We start from the raw sequence: 14,008 nt of genomic DNA, 5'->3' as shown, positions 1-14,008 counted from the left end.
CTTATTTCTATATTTCAGTGGAATAAATATCATGAACATAACAGATCAAATCAACAACACCTTAATATTTTGATGGCTATATAGAGTGAAATGTTAACAACTTTTTTTTCAAGTGAAAGTCTGATTTATATGAGAAGTCCAGAAAGCCTCCTCTACAATACTCACAATGGATCCTGGCTGGCCATTGATTACCTCTTAGAATAATGGTCTTTGGAAAATAAAATCCTAAAATTGTAGATTCCAAGAATCAAAGGAAGAAGCTGACAGACTTGTTAAGATGTAAACACACAATTTTCACATTTACTTCCTCTTTATTCTACTGATTAAAGCTGTTATTCTACATTGAATAGATGGGCACTAATTAAGAACATGACTAATGGGAGGTATGGTTTATCATGGTAAATTCTAGCATATAAGTTTAACAAGAATATCATCGATAGGCTGTAAGTAGAGGAAGCAGTCTTTCTCTGAGGCAATAGAGATTCATTCTAGTTTTACTATTTTTCCTCACACAATTACTATATTTGTTCTATAACACAATTTTACCAGCAGGTTTTACCAGCCATGCTGTTTCTGATCTTCCTACCAAAAGAGTTTTAATACATAAACTTCATGCTCTTCATGCTGCTTTTGCTTCATCTGGACTCCAGATGCACTTCTAATTTCTTATGAAAGAGGTTGATGTTGGCTGCAAGATTTGTTCATATAAACTACTCAGCATGCCTCACCCTTTATTATATTCTACTTCATGACTTTTGAAATTCACAAGCATGAATTAATTAGTTCTTTTGATCATCTCTACAATTCTATGAGCTAGTGAGTCTGATGTCAACATATATATGTGTGTGTGTGTGTGTGTGTGTGTGTGTGTGTACATATATGTTTCCAGTCCTTGACTTGAGCTCAGGGCCTGAGCACTGTCCTTGAGCTTTCTCAAGGCTAGACCTCTAGTACTTGAGCCACAGACTACTTCTAGCTTTTTATATGTATATGGTACTGAGGAATCAAACCCAGGATTTTGTGGATGCTAGGCAAACACTCTACCACTAGGCCAAACTCCTGGCCCCAACAATATATATAGGTAGAGATAGAAATAGAGATAGAGATAGAGTTTATCTATCTCTATCTTTCTTTCTATCTATCTATCTATCTATCTATCTATCTATCTATCTTTAAGATGCATAACCAGAGTGATAAGGCATCTGACAAAAGAGACAGTACTGATATAGTTAGACTATGATTAGGAATTTATATTTCTTGATTCTTTAGTCTTTCAACTAAATCATTGTTGGGAAAGCTTTGTAGCTAGTTTTTTCTCATTTCATAATCATTTGACTCCAAGGCCCTAATGAAACTGTGGAAGTCATCCATTCACCATAAGCTTGATTCTAACTCTGGATTCACACACACACCTTTGTTCATAAAAAAATAAATGTAATCCATCAATCCACCACATTAATCATGTCACATAATAGTTCAGTATTATACTCTGACTTAAAAATCATTCAAACAGTGCTCTCCTTGACAGCACATATACTAATACTGAAATGATATAGAGAAGGTTATCATGGCCCTTACACAAGGATGACATACAAACTCGTGAAGCATTCCATATTTTTCTGCCCATTCAAACAAACTGATTGGAAAAATCAACTAAGCCTAAGGAAAAATAAAGAGATGAGACTTCATAAAACAAAACAAAACAAAACAAAACAAAAAAAAAAAACTGGGTCTTGAATTCAGTGGAGACAAAAATTTCCCCCAAAAAACTGAAGAATATTTTTCTAATTATAATTTTTTAAATTTTACTACTTTTTCATTTTCACTTGTCCTTTTCTTTGCCCATTTTTCTCCAAGCTTTTTTTCCTTTCATTTTCATTGTGGATCTTTTACTTCTTGAAATATAGTGACAGCAATTAGTAGATATCCTCCTTCATGTACGTACTTGATTCAGATTATATATATTTTTTATGGTTTTGTTTTATTTTGTATATTGCTATTGACTTAGTCCCCTGTATTCTAATGTCACTTTTTAAAATCTTAGTGATTCTTTTTTTGAATACTCATAATTATGATTTGTTTTTATTATTGAGCTCTTATATATTTTTATTTTTTCTTTTATATATTTTTATTTCCTTTTTATAATTTTTTAAAGTTTAATTTATTTATTTTCTTAATTATTTTTTCTTTTATTATTTTTTATTTCTTTTATTCATTTATTTTCCATTTCTCCCACTTTAGATCACAGTTATCTTCACACTGATCCTTTCCTTCCATACATTACTCTTCTCATTTCCCCCTCTTGCCATTCAATCTCTGGTCCTTTGCTCCTTATTGGATTTCCATAGTTCATGGATCTATAGTTGATGTTGATGAACCAGATTGTATATGTATTTGTTGAATTATACTGTAGTTCCAGAGTGATTTAAAACTCATAGGGATTAGGTTGGTTTTGTTGTTGTTGTTTGTTTTGCTATAAAAATGTCTTTGGTGGTGATATTGGATTTGTTTGTAAGTGCACAAGAGGAGAGGAAGAGATAAGTAAAAATGCCAGTCTAAGATTGTGAACCTGTATAGCCTGGGCAGATTATATATATATATATATATATATATATATATATATATATATATATATATATACATATAGATAGATAGATAGATAGATATAGATAGATAGATAGATAGATAGATAGATAGATAGATAGATATAGATATAGATAGATAGATAGATATGATCAACCCCACTTCCCATTTCAAGTGGTTAATTGAAGATAAGAGTTTCTTGGTATTTAGTGACCAGTCTGGACTTGAACCACGATCCTCAGATCTCAGCCTCCTAATTAGCTAGGATTACAGATGTGAGCCTGCATGCATAGCTTTTATCTTAAAATTGTAACCTTGTGTATTGTTAGTCTTGCTACCATTTCCAAATGGCCAGAACAAAAAACTCAAGAAAAATGGCAAGTCAAGGAAACACATCTCCCACTCAAAATGAACAAGCAACAGAGCAGTCAATGGAAAACCTAGAGGAGAGTCCTCTAAATGCTCGACAAATGCTACTGGTAAACATGATCAATGAGAAATTTCAGAGCATGAAAAGGGATATACATGAACATCAAAAAATAATAAAGGAATTCATAAATTCCATGGAGAGAAAGCTGATGAAGTCTAACCAAAGTTCAGTGAGAGTAAAGCCTCTGAGCTAAAGGACGGCAAAAACTAAGGAGGTAAAGCTATAAAGCAAGAGAAGCAAACCATCAAAAATGACCAACTAGAAGGAAGGGAGATGAAGAACAGAGTAGAAAGCATTGATAACAGGTTAGACGATGCAGGAGAGAAATTCCAGAGTTGAAGATAGCCTAGAATATTTAGAGAAAGATCAGAAAATGAGTCAAACCAAGTCAATAAATATGTCATTAAATTAGGAAGCCTAATTTAAGGCTAATATGTATTGAGGATGGTCTGGAGAAGGAGGTTAATGGAATTGGAAATACACTTCAGGGAATCATCTCAGAGAAGTTACCAAATATCCAGAAAAGACTGGCCTATCCTGACACAAGAAGCTTTAAGCACCCCAAACAGACCTGACCAGAAAAGGACATCCAACATCCAACCACCTCATTTTAATCTGAACAGGACCAATAGATACCAAGGTAAGGATCCTTAAAGTGACCAGGGAGAAGAGAACAATCACCTACAAAGGAAAACCAATCAGAATAACCACAGATTTCTCAGCAAAGATCAAGCAAGCAAGAACAGCTTGAAATGTTGTATGCCACACCCTAAAGACAAGTAACTACCAACCAAGAATACTGTACCTAGCTAAGCTCTCATTCACAACTGAGGGAACCAAACAACCTTCCATAGCAAGGAAAACTTGAAACAGTATGTGGCAACCAAACTAGCATTACAAGAAAATCTCAAAGATGTTCTACACAAATTAACACAAACATGATATTGACAGAGAAATGGCACCTAAAAAGCAAACCAGGAAATTACAGCTAGATTCAACAAGTCACAGGTTCTAACAAAGTAGAAAAAAAATGACAAGAGCTACTAAATATTCTTCAATCTTAACCCTCAGTATCAATGGACTTATTCTCTGATTAAATGACATAGACCAACTAAGTGGATCAAAAAGCAAGATCCATCTTTCTGCTCTCTTCCAGAGACACATCTTGCTCAAAAGAACAAACATTATGAGAGTGAGAGGCTAGAATACAATCTATCAAGTAAATGCCCCCATAAACAGCCTGGAGTTGCCATCCTTTTATCACATAAAATAGATTTCAAGCTAAAATTAATGAGAAGAGACAACAAAAGTTACTTAATACAACTAAAGTGATCTCTCCTCCGGGAGGATCTAAACCACTTAAATAACTAAACACCAAATGCTTGAGCTCGCAACTTCAACAAACTTTACACTAAAACCCACATAGATCCAAACACAGTGAGTTTTTTTTCTTTAACACACCACTGTCAGCTCTGGATAGATCAACAAGACAAAAACTCAACAGACAAACATCAAAACTAAACCATTTCATAGATCAACTAGACCTAACAGACATCTATAGGTACTCCAACCAGCAACACCAGATTAAACTTTATTTTCAGCATTACATGGAACACTTTTTTTCATATATTTCTATTGTAATTAATAGAAGGTTTACATTATATTCACCAGATAAAGGGTGCTTTACTTCACATATATTGATACCCTTTCTCATGTCTTGGTCCCCATTTCCCTCCCCGCACCTTCTCCCCTCATCTTGTTTTCTTCCCTTCCCTATCTGACTTCAAATAACCAAATATGCATATATACAATATATCAGATAGCCAGGTGAAATACTGTAACAATATAAGATAATCAATGGACAACAGAAGAGATGAGAGATAACATAGTACATTAAGGACGACAATCATTACATGGCTTTTCTTTCTATATCCTGGGGTCCTTTCATTTAGCGTCATTCTATATGGTATTTAGGTTTTGTTCTATTGTAAATTTCTGCTAGGAGAGCTCATGATTTCTACTTATTAGCATATGGAACATTTTCTAAAATAGACCACATTTTAAGTCATAAAGCAAACCGGTCCAAATTCAGAAACACTGAATTTATTCCCTGAATTCTCTTAGACCACAATGGCATAAAATTGGAACTCAATACCAATCTCTACCAAGGGGAAACCTGTAACTCATGGAGACTGAGCAATACATTATTGAATCACCAGTGGGTTATTGAAAAGATCAGAACAGAAACTCAGTGCTTTATGTTATTTAACAGAAAGGACAATACAAAACACCAGCTCCTTTGGGACACAGCAAGGGCAGTACTCAGAAGAAAATTTATAGCTCTGAGTTCCTACATTAACACATTGGAAAAAGTTCAAACCAACAACTTAATCGTGGACCTTAATCTCTTCGAAGAAAAGCAACCCAATCCCAAATAAACATTAAAATTAAACAATTTTTTAAATTAATTAAGCAAATTATTAAAATTAAAGCAGAATTAAATGAATCAGAGTAAAAAACATAGAAAGAATCAACAAAAGAAGGAGTTGGAGTTGGCACTTCGAAAAAATAATTGACAGACCCTTATCAAATCTTACCAAAAAAAGAAGGGAGCAAACCCAAATAAAATCATGGACAAGAATGGAAATATTATGACAGAAATTATCAAGATCTAGAGAATCATCAGGGAGTACTTTTCTTTTTTTTATTGTAATTAGTAAAAGGGTTACATGATATTTGCCAGATAGAAGGTGCATTAATTCACATACATTGATACCCTTTCACATGTCTTGGTACCCATTTCCCTCCCCCCCCCATACCCCCCACCCGTCTTGGTTTTCCCCCCTTCCCTATCAAATTTCAAATATCCAAATACAAATAAATTCAATATATCAGATAACAAAGTGAGATACTATACCAATATGAGATGACCAAGGGACAGCAAAGGAGATGAGAGACAACATAGTACATTAAGGACAACAATCATTCATTATATGGCTTTTGTTTCAATATCCTGGAGGTACTTTCAATTAGCTTCACATTATATGGCCTTATGTATCAAGATTTTGCTCTATTGCAGATCTTTGCTAGTAGAGCCCAAGGTTTCTACTGATTATGATGAATGAGGGAAACCATTGAGCCTAAGTTCCTTTGAGTATGGCTTACTTCACTTAATATGATTTTTTCTAAGTCTTTCCATTTCCTAACAAAAGGGGCGATGTCATTCTTTCTGACAGCAGCATAGAATTCCATTGTGTACAAATACCACAACTTGTTGATCCACTCATCAACTGAGGGACATCTAGGTTGGTTCTATATCTTTGCTATGGTGAATAGTGCTGCAATGAACATTGTTGTGCTAGTGGATTTAGTATGTCCTTGTTTCTGGGTGGTTGGGTAAATGCCAAGTAGTGGAATTGCTGGGTCATAGGGGAGCAAAACTTTATGCCAATACATTTGAGAATCTAGAAGAAATGGATGAATTTCTAACCAATATTAACATACCCAAACTGAACCAACTAAACTGACCTACTTCAAGTGATGAAATAAAAATGTCAGTAAGAGACTTCCCATCCAAGAAAATCCGAGGACCTGATGGATTCACAGCTGGATTCTATAAGGTCTTCAAAGCAGAGCTCACACCAATACTCCTCAAGCTCTTTCAATGAAATTGAAAGCGAAGGCTCTCTGCCAAACTCATTTCTATGAAGCCAGCATAATCCTCATCCCAAAACCAGATAGGGACTCATTAAATGGTTTCCCTCATTTGTCATAATCAGTAGAAACTTTGGGCTCTCCTAGCAGAGATTTGCAATAGAGCAAAACTTTGATACAAAAGGCCATATAGTATGATGCTAAATGAAAGGATCTCTAGGATATAGAAACATAAGCCATATAATGAATGATTGTTGTTCTTAAGGTACTATGTTATCTCTCATCTCTTTTGCTGTACCTTGGTTATCTCATATTGTTACAGTATCTCACTTTGTTACCTGATATATTGGATATATTTGTATTTGGTTATTTGAAATTTTATACGGAAGGGGGGAAAACAATATGAGGGGTGGGAGTGGGGGGAGGGAAATGGGGACCAAGACATGTGAAAGGGTATCCGTGTATGGGAATGAATGCACCATCTATCTGGCAAATATCATGTAACCCTTCTATTAATTACAATAAAAAATATAAAAAAAAGAAAGAGAACTATAAACCCATTTCTTTGACTAATATTGATGCAAAACTTCTTAACAGAGCACAGGCCAATCAACTTCAACAACTCATCAAAATAATTATACACTATGATCAAACAGGATTCATCACAGGGATACAAAGCTGGTTCAATATACACAACTCAATTAATATAATTCGTCACATCAACAGGAGCAAGGCCAAAAATCACATAATCATCTCAATGGTGTTAAAAAGCAGTTGATAAGATTCAAGACCAGTTTATGATAAAAGCTCTGAACAAACTAGGAATCTTTGGAACATTCCTTAGTATAATAAAGGCTGTATATGACAAACCTACAGCTAGCATTGTACCTAATGGAGAAAAGCTAAAGCAGTTTCCTCTAAAATCATTCCTCTTCAATACAGCATTAGAATTCCTAGTCAGAGCAATAAGGCAAGAAGCAAGCACAAAGGGGATCCAATTAGAGAAAGAGGAAGTGAAACTTTCCCTCTTTGCAGATGACATGATTCTGTATTTAAAAAACCCTATAGACTCCACTGCTGAGTTGCTTGAGCAGATTTGAAACTTTGGCAATGTAGCAGGGTATAAAATTAACCCTCAAAAATCAACTGCTTTCTTTTATGACAACAACAAGAGGAACAAGACAGAAATCAGGAAAGCAACTCTCTTTTTGCAATAGCCTCTAAGAAACTAAAGTACTTTGGAATTAAGTAAGAATGCAAAGGACATTCATGATGAAAACTTTAAAAATCTGAAAAAGGAAATTAAAGCAGAACTGAGGAATTAGAAAAACCTCCATGCTCCTAGACTGGAAGAATTAACATTGTGAAAATGCCAATCCTACCAAGGGTTATCTACAAATTCAGTGTGATACCCATCACTATCTCAATGTCATTCTTTAATGAAATAGAGGAAGCGATCCAAAAATTCATATGGAATAATAAAAGACTCCAAATAGGAAAAACAATTCTTAGAAGAAAGAACAGTGCTGGAGGAATAACAACACTAAACTTTAGACTCTATTACAGAGCTATAGTAAACAAAACAGCTTGGTACTGACACAGAACAGGTCTGAGGAACAATGGAATAGAACTGAAGACCCAGAAAGCAACCCATAGACCTATGGTCACCTAATCTTTGATAAGGGGGCCAAAATATAGGATGGAAGACAGATTGGCTCTTAAACAAGTGCTGCTGCAGAATTGGTTAAATAGCTGTAGAAAACTAGAGTTGGATTCTTACTTGTCAGCCTTCACTAGAATTAATTCCAGTGGATCAAAAACCTTGAAGTAAAAGTAGATACCCTGATAACTTTACAACAAAGAATAGGAGATGCACTCATTCTCCTTGGCACAAGCCAAAACTTTCTTAATAATAGCCCAGAAACACAACAAATTAAAGAAAGTTTGGACAAATGAGACTGCATTAAACTGTAGAGCTTTTGTATGGCAAAGGACATAGGTAGTAAGTTAAATAGAAAGCCCACAGAGTGGGAGAAGATCTTCACTAGCCATACAACACACAAGAGCCTCATATCTACATTATACCTAGAGCTCAAAAATTGAATCTGTCAAAAACAGCCTTAAAGAAACAATCATCGCATTAAAAGGTGCGCTAAAGACTTAAGGAAATACTTATCTGAAGAGGAAATAACAATGGTTTATGGACACATGAATAAATGTGCCACCACTCTGGTCATAATAGAAATGGAATTCAAAACAACTTTGAGATTCCATCTCACAGTTAGAATGGTCATTATCAAGAAATATAATAACAACAGATGGTGGTGTGGATGGGACCAGAAGGGATCACTACTACCCTGTTAGTGGGAGTGTAAACTAGTTCAAGCACTTTGTAAAGCAGTTGGCCATTCCTCAAAAGACTAAACATAGAGCTCTGTTATAACCCAGCAATCTCAGTTCTGGGCATCTGCCCAACTATCCAGAAGCAAAGCTGTACTAAATCTACCAGCACAGCAATGTTCATTGCAACATTATTTACCATTGCTAAGAGATGGAGCCAACTCAGATGCCCTTCAGTAGATGAATGAATTAAGGAAATGTACTTATACACAATGGAATTTCCTGGTACCATCACAAAGAGTGACATCTCCCCATTCAAAAGGAAATGGAAAGACTTGGGAAAAATCGTAGTAATTGAAGAAAGTTATACCCAAAGGACCATAGACTCCATTGTTTCTCTAATTTGTCATAATTAGTTCATATCTAGGACAGAAGATCACAGTAGCTCAAAAGCTATGCACATAAAGTCGTATAGGATGAGACTGAAGGAAACGAACTCTAGGATATGAAAACAAGAGGTTTATCTTTGTGATTGTTGTTTTTAATATACTATGTTATTTCATTTCTCCTTTTTCCCCTTATGGTTAATCTCATGTGATTACTGTATCTGATTGTGTTACCTAGTGTATTGTATATAAATTTATTTGTTTATTAGAAATAGGGAAGGACATGGGGAAAACAAGATGATTGGGAGGGGTTGGCTAGTGCAAAATGGGGACAAAAACATAAGAAGGTGTATCAACATGTGAGAACCAATGTACCCTCTACCTGATGAATGTAACTATAACCCCTCTACAGTACCCCAACAATCAAAAAAAAATAAATTATTTAAACAGTGCAGAGTTCATGTAACAAAAAAATAAGATATGATCTCTCCTAATGACTTTCCATGTTTGGTTCTCTTATATTCGTCCATGTATCTGTCTGTCTGTCTGTGTGTCTGTGTGTCTGTCTGTCTATTAATCTCTTCCACTAATAGAGAACGTCATGGGTTTGCTCAGTTTTCTCAAAATACGCGACAATCTACCTCTTGAACTCCATTTCCACCATGCCTTAAATTTTTTGGAGCTAGAATGTTGTGGACTTTTCTGACAGATTCTTAATTATCATCCTCAGGATTTCAGATGCCAGATTTCTTAGGATTAGACATGTCAACCCATTGGTGACTGTGAACCAATTATTTTAATACAAATACGTACCTGTGCAAATTTATGCTTATAAATTTTAGCAATTCACTCCCATAATGCTCCTTTGATTATAATATCCAATTACTGCCCATTTATCACAGAAAATTTGCAGAAATAAGTCAGAAAATATGAATTACATTTCAGTTTATTTTGCTTTCAAAATCTGTGCTTATTTTGATTATTGATGAAGCACCCTTGGATGGGAGGAAGGAAAGAAGGAAGGGAGGAAGGAAGGAAGGAAGGAAAGAAGGAAGGAAGGTAGGTGTAAAGTTAGACAAGGAATGGGGAGGAGGATGGGTGAGGAGGGAAGAACTGTGGAAAGTGAGGCAGAAGGAAGAAGGAAGGGAAGGGAAAGATAAACTGGTACACATTTATATTGCTGGATTTCAAAAGGAATTGCTAATATTTCTTGAAGTAGTCTCTATATATCTTGTTCTGTCCATTTTATATGATTGTAACATTTACATGATTATAATTTTTATACAAATTGAATGATAATTTTCACTTTTTCTTTTGCTGGATTTGCACCATTAAAATGCTTTTATTACTTCTGAGTCCATGGTTATGATAGCAGTTTAAATGCATATCAAAGTAATGATGAAAGTATCACAAATATTTAAGAATAAAATACTTTGGTAATCTTGTTCTACATAACTACAATGCTTTGTGCATAGTATTTCAAATTCATGCTTCCTTTCTCAGCATAAATTTTCCTTTAAGCAATGATATTGACAATTTAATTGCTGTTGCTTCAGCAGAACAAATCTCTCTAGATTCAGCAAATCAGAATAGTTTATCTAATTTGGCATTTCTATCAATAGAACACAAATTATGTGAAAATCTTGATTAACGTAATTAATGATTTTGTTGAAAACGATGGTGAACAAAAATGTACCAGAATGACCACATAATAGCATAAGAATGTCCTTATTTGATTACTCATCTGTCACTAGTCCAGTCATTAGGTACATCTACACATGGACAATCATAAGTACATTCATCTTTTGACATTTTGCCAAATTTTAATCATAATAAAGCTTCTCACAGAATTGTATTTAAATTATGTGTCAAATTAGAAAATTAGATATATTCTAAGTTAGAGTTGTAGCTGCTATGGTCGGACTTATAAATTACAGGAATGTAACTCATCCACCTCACTCCAATCAGAATGGCCAGGATCAAGAAAACTAATAACAACAGATGCTGGAGGGGATGTGGCCAGGAGGGATCACTACTACACTGTTGGTGGGAGTGCAAACTCGTTCAACCACTAGGGAAAGCAGTATGGCAGTGCCTAAACATAGAACTCCCCTATGACCCAGCAATTCCACTACTTGGCATTTACCCAATCATCCAGAAACAAAGACATACTAAATCCACCAGCACAATAATGTTCATTGCAGCACTATTCACCATAGCAAAGATATGGAACCAACCTAGATGTCCCTCAGTTGATGAGTGGATCAACAAGATGTGGTAGTTGTACGCAATGGAATTCTATGCTGCTGTCAGAAAGAATGACATCGCCCCTTTTGTTAGGAAATGGAAAGACTTAGAAAAAATCATATTAAGTGAAGTAAGCCAGACTCAAAGGAACTTAGGCTCAATGGTTTCCCTCATTTGTCATAATCAGTAGAAACCTTGGGCTCTCCTAGCAGAGATTTGCAATAGAGCAAAACTTTGATACAAAGGGCCATATAGTATGACGCTAAATGAAAGGATCTCTAGGATATAGAAACATAAGCTATATAATGAATGATTGTTGATCTTAAGGTACTATGTTATCTCTCATCTCTTTTGCTGTCCCTTGGTTATCTCATATTGTTACAGTATCTCACTTTGTTACCTAATATATCGGATATATTTGTATTTAGTTATTTGAAATTGGATAGGGAAGGGGGGAAAACAAGACGAGGGGTAGCGGTGGGGAGGTGGGAAATGGGGATCAAGACATGTGAAAAGGTATCCATGTATGGGAATTAATGTACCTTCTATCTGGCAAATATCATGTAACCCTTCTATTAATTACAATAAAAATATATGAAAAAAAGGAAAAATGCCTCAAAGATCAAGTAATAATGACATGCCTTGTATGGACTTAATGGTCAAGGGAAAGTACTTGTTCTTATTTTGGTAGAAAGAATATCTAAGTTAGCTGGGCGCCGGTAGTTCATGCCTGTAATTCTAGCTACTCAGGTAGCTGAGATCTTAGGGTCACTGTTCAAAGCCAGCCAGGGCATGAAATTCCATGAGATCCTTTTCTCTAATTAACCACCAGAAGATCCAAAGTGATGCTGTGTCTCAAGTGGTAGAGTGAAAGCTTTGAGATGAAAAGCTTAGGGATAGCACCCAGGTCCGGAGTTCAAGCCCCACCACCAACAGAAAAAGAAAAAAGAAAAAAAAAATAATTAAGTTAACTACATATGACATTTTTTTTCCTCCAGGTTTTGGGAGAAGAGAATGGGTTGGGAGGGAAGAACAGGGGAATGAAAGGAAGAGAGAAGGAAGGGAAAGAAAATCATACCTTAAACATTCAGAAAATTCCTGGATATGAAGATGCACAACATTAATTTAGCACATTTGTATAATATTTACTAATAGAAGTTTTCAGGCAAGTGAGAAAGTGAAGATGCAGATCTTGCTTCCTTTCTTCATTCAACAAGAAAAATTATCAGAGATGATGACATCATACTGCTACTTGTGCTTACTGTTAGAATAGCAATTCTTTTCCAAATTAATTTTCAAATTAGCTATAGATTTCTACTTAATGTGTTTCTGTATAAGAAGCCTATGCTGGTATTGCTCATAATGGTTCAGTTTCTAAGTCTCTTAACATTTTACATGTGCCCTTCATTTTTTCTTTTTTCTTTACTGATATATTTTAATTGTTAAAAATTTTAAAAGATATATTAATATATAGTTCTAAATTCTATTTCCTCTTTATTACCATAAAATTAAAGGTGCCTTCCAATTTATATCAGTAAGCATTTCTATTGAAACTGGGACATGACTTTACTGAAACTGATATCTTAGATAAGGTAATATAAGTAATATCAGCAGCATAATACTTCTCTAATGACCCAGAGCTTACCATACAGAATTTTATCAATTAGTTAATCATTTGTTAAAATTTAAGGATAAGAAGCACATGAAGTATACATTTCCACAATATAAAGAAATAAGTATCAAGCTCATAGACTATGAGGGCATTTCTCAGCAAAATTTCTGTGACTTCAAAAACTAATATTTGGCAAGTCAAACAATTTGTATTGTACAGAGAAGAAAGTACAAAAGGAAGGTAGAGAAAAGATAGTTTTGGGCGGCATTACATTCATAGACTGGATTGTTTAAGCCAGCTGATGTATTTATATAGTTCTGTTTTATATTTCTATAAACCAGAAAGCCATGAAATCTGGCCACAGATATACAGTATTTTTAACTCAGAAATATTACTAATATAATTAAACCTCTCTATTCATACATGATTTATATGTTGTTATAAAATTTCTTAATCATGGTTTTAAGGAATCTATATCTATGCAATCAGTCCTTTGATATTTCTTAATTCCAATGTAAGTTTGTTTTATTAATTAGCTTTCCAATTATTTACATTGATCAATTTTCTTAATAATTTTAAGCTACTTGTAATTTTTTGTATTGTACTATTTTATTCATTTCCAATTCTGATCAATGTTTTCTCTTATTCTACTTAGATTGTATTCAGTTTTTACTCTTTTGTTGATTTCACAAGGTAGATTTAGATAATGGACTTTAACGTTTTCTCTTCTCTCTGTGTCTCTCTTTCGGCCCATTT

At 34.5% G+C, this 14,008-nt stretch overlaps 1 non-coding gene across 1 annotated transcript; it reads left to right on the top strand.

Moving 5' to 3' along the window:
- Positions 1 to 1,512: 1,512 nt before the first annotated feature.
- On the top strand, positions 1,513 to 1,619 carry LOC150056852 (U6 spliceosomal RNA). The gene has a single exon (XR_016537204.1). It is a non-coding gene; the product is annotated as a U6 spliceosomal RNA (small nuclear RNA).
- Positions 1,620 to 14,008: the final 12,389 nt, after the last annotated feature.

Source organism: Megascapheus bottae, chromosome 11, assembly GCF_031878675.1.
Source record: "Megascapheus bottae isolate mThoBot1 chromosome 11, mThoBot2.hap1, whole genome shotgun sequence".
Taxonomy (NCBI): domain Eukaryota; kingdom Metazoa; phylum Chordata; class Mammalia; order Rodentia; family Geomyidae; genus Megascapheus; species Megascapheus bottae.
The sequence above is the reverse complement of the archived record's forward strand: the minus strand, read 5'-3'. Positions and strand labels throughout refer to the sequence as shown.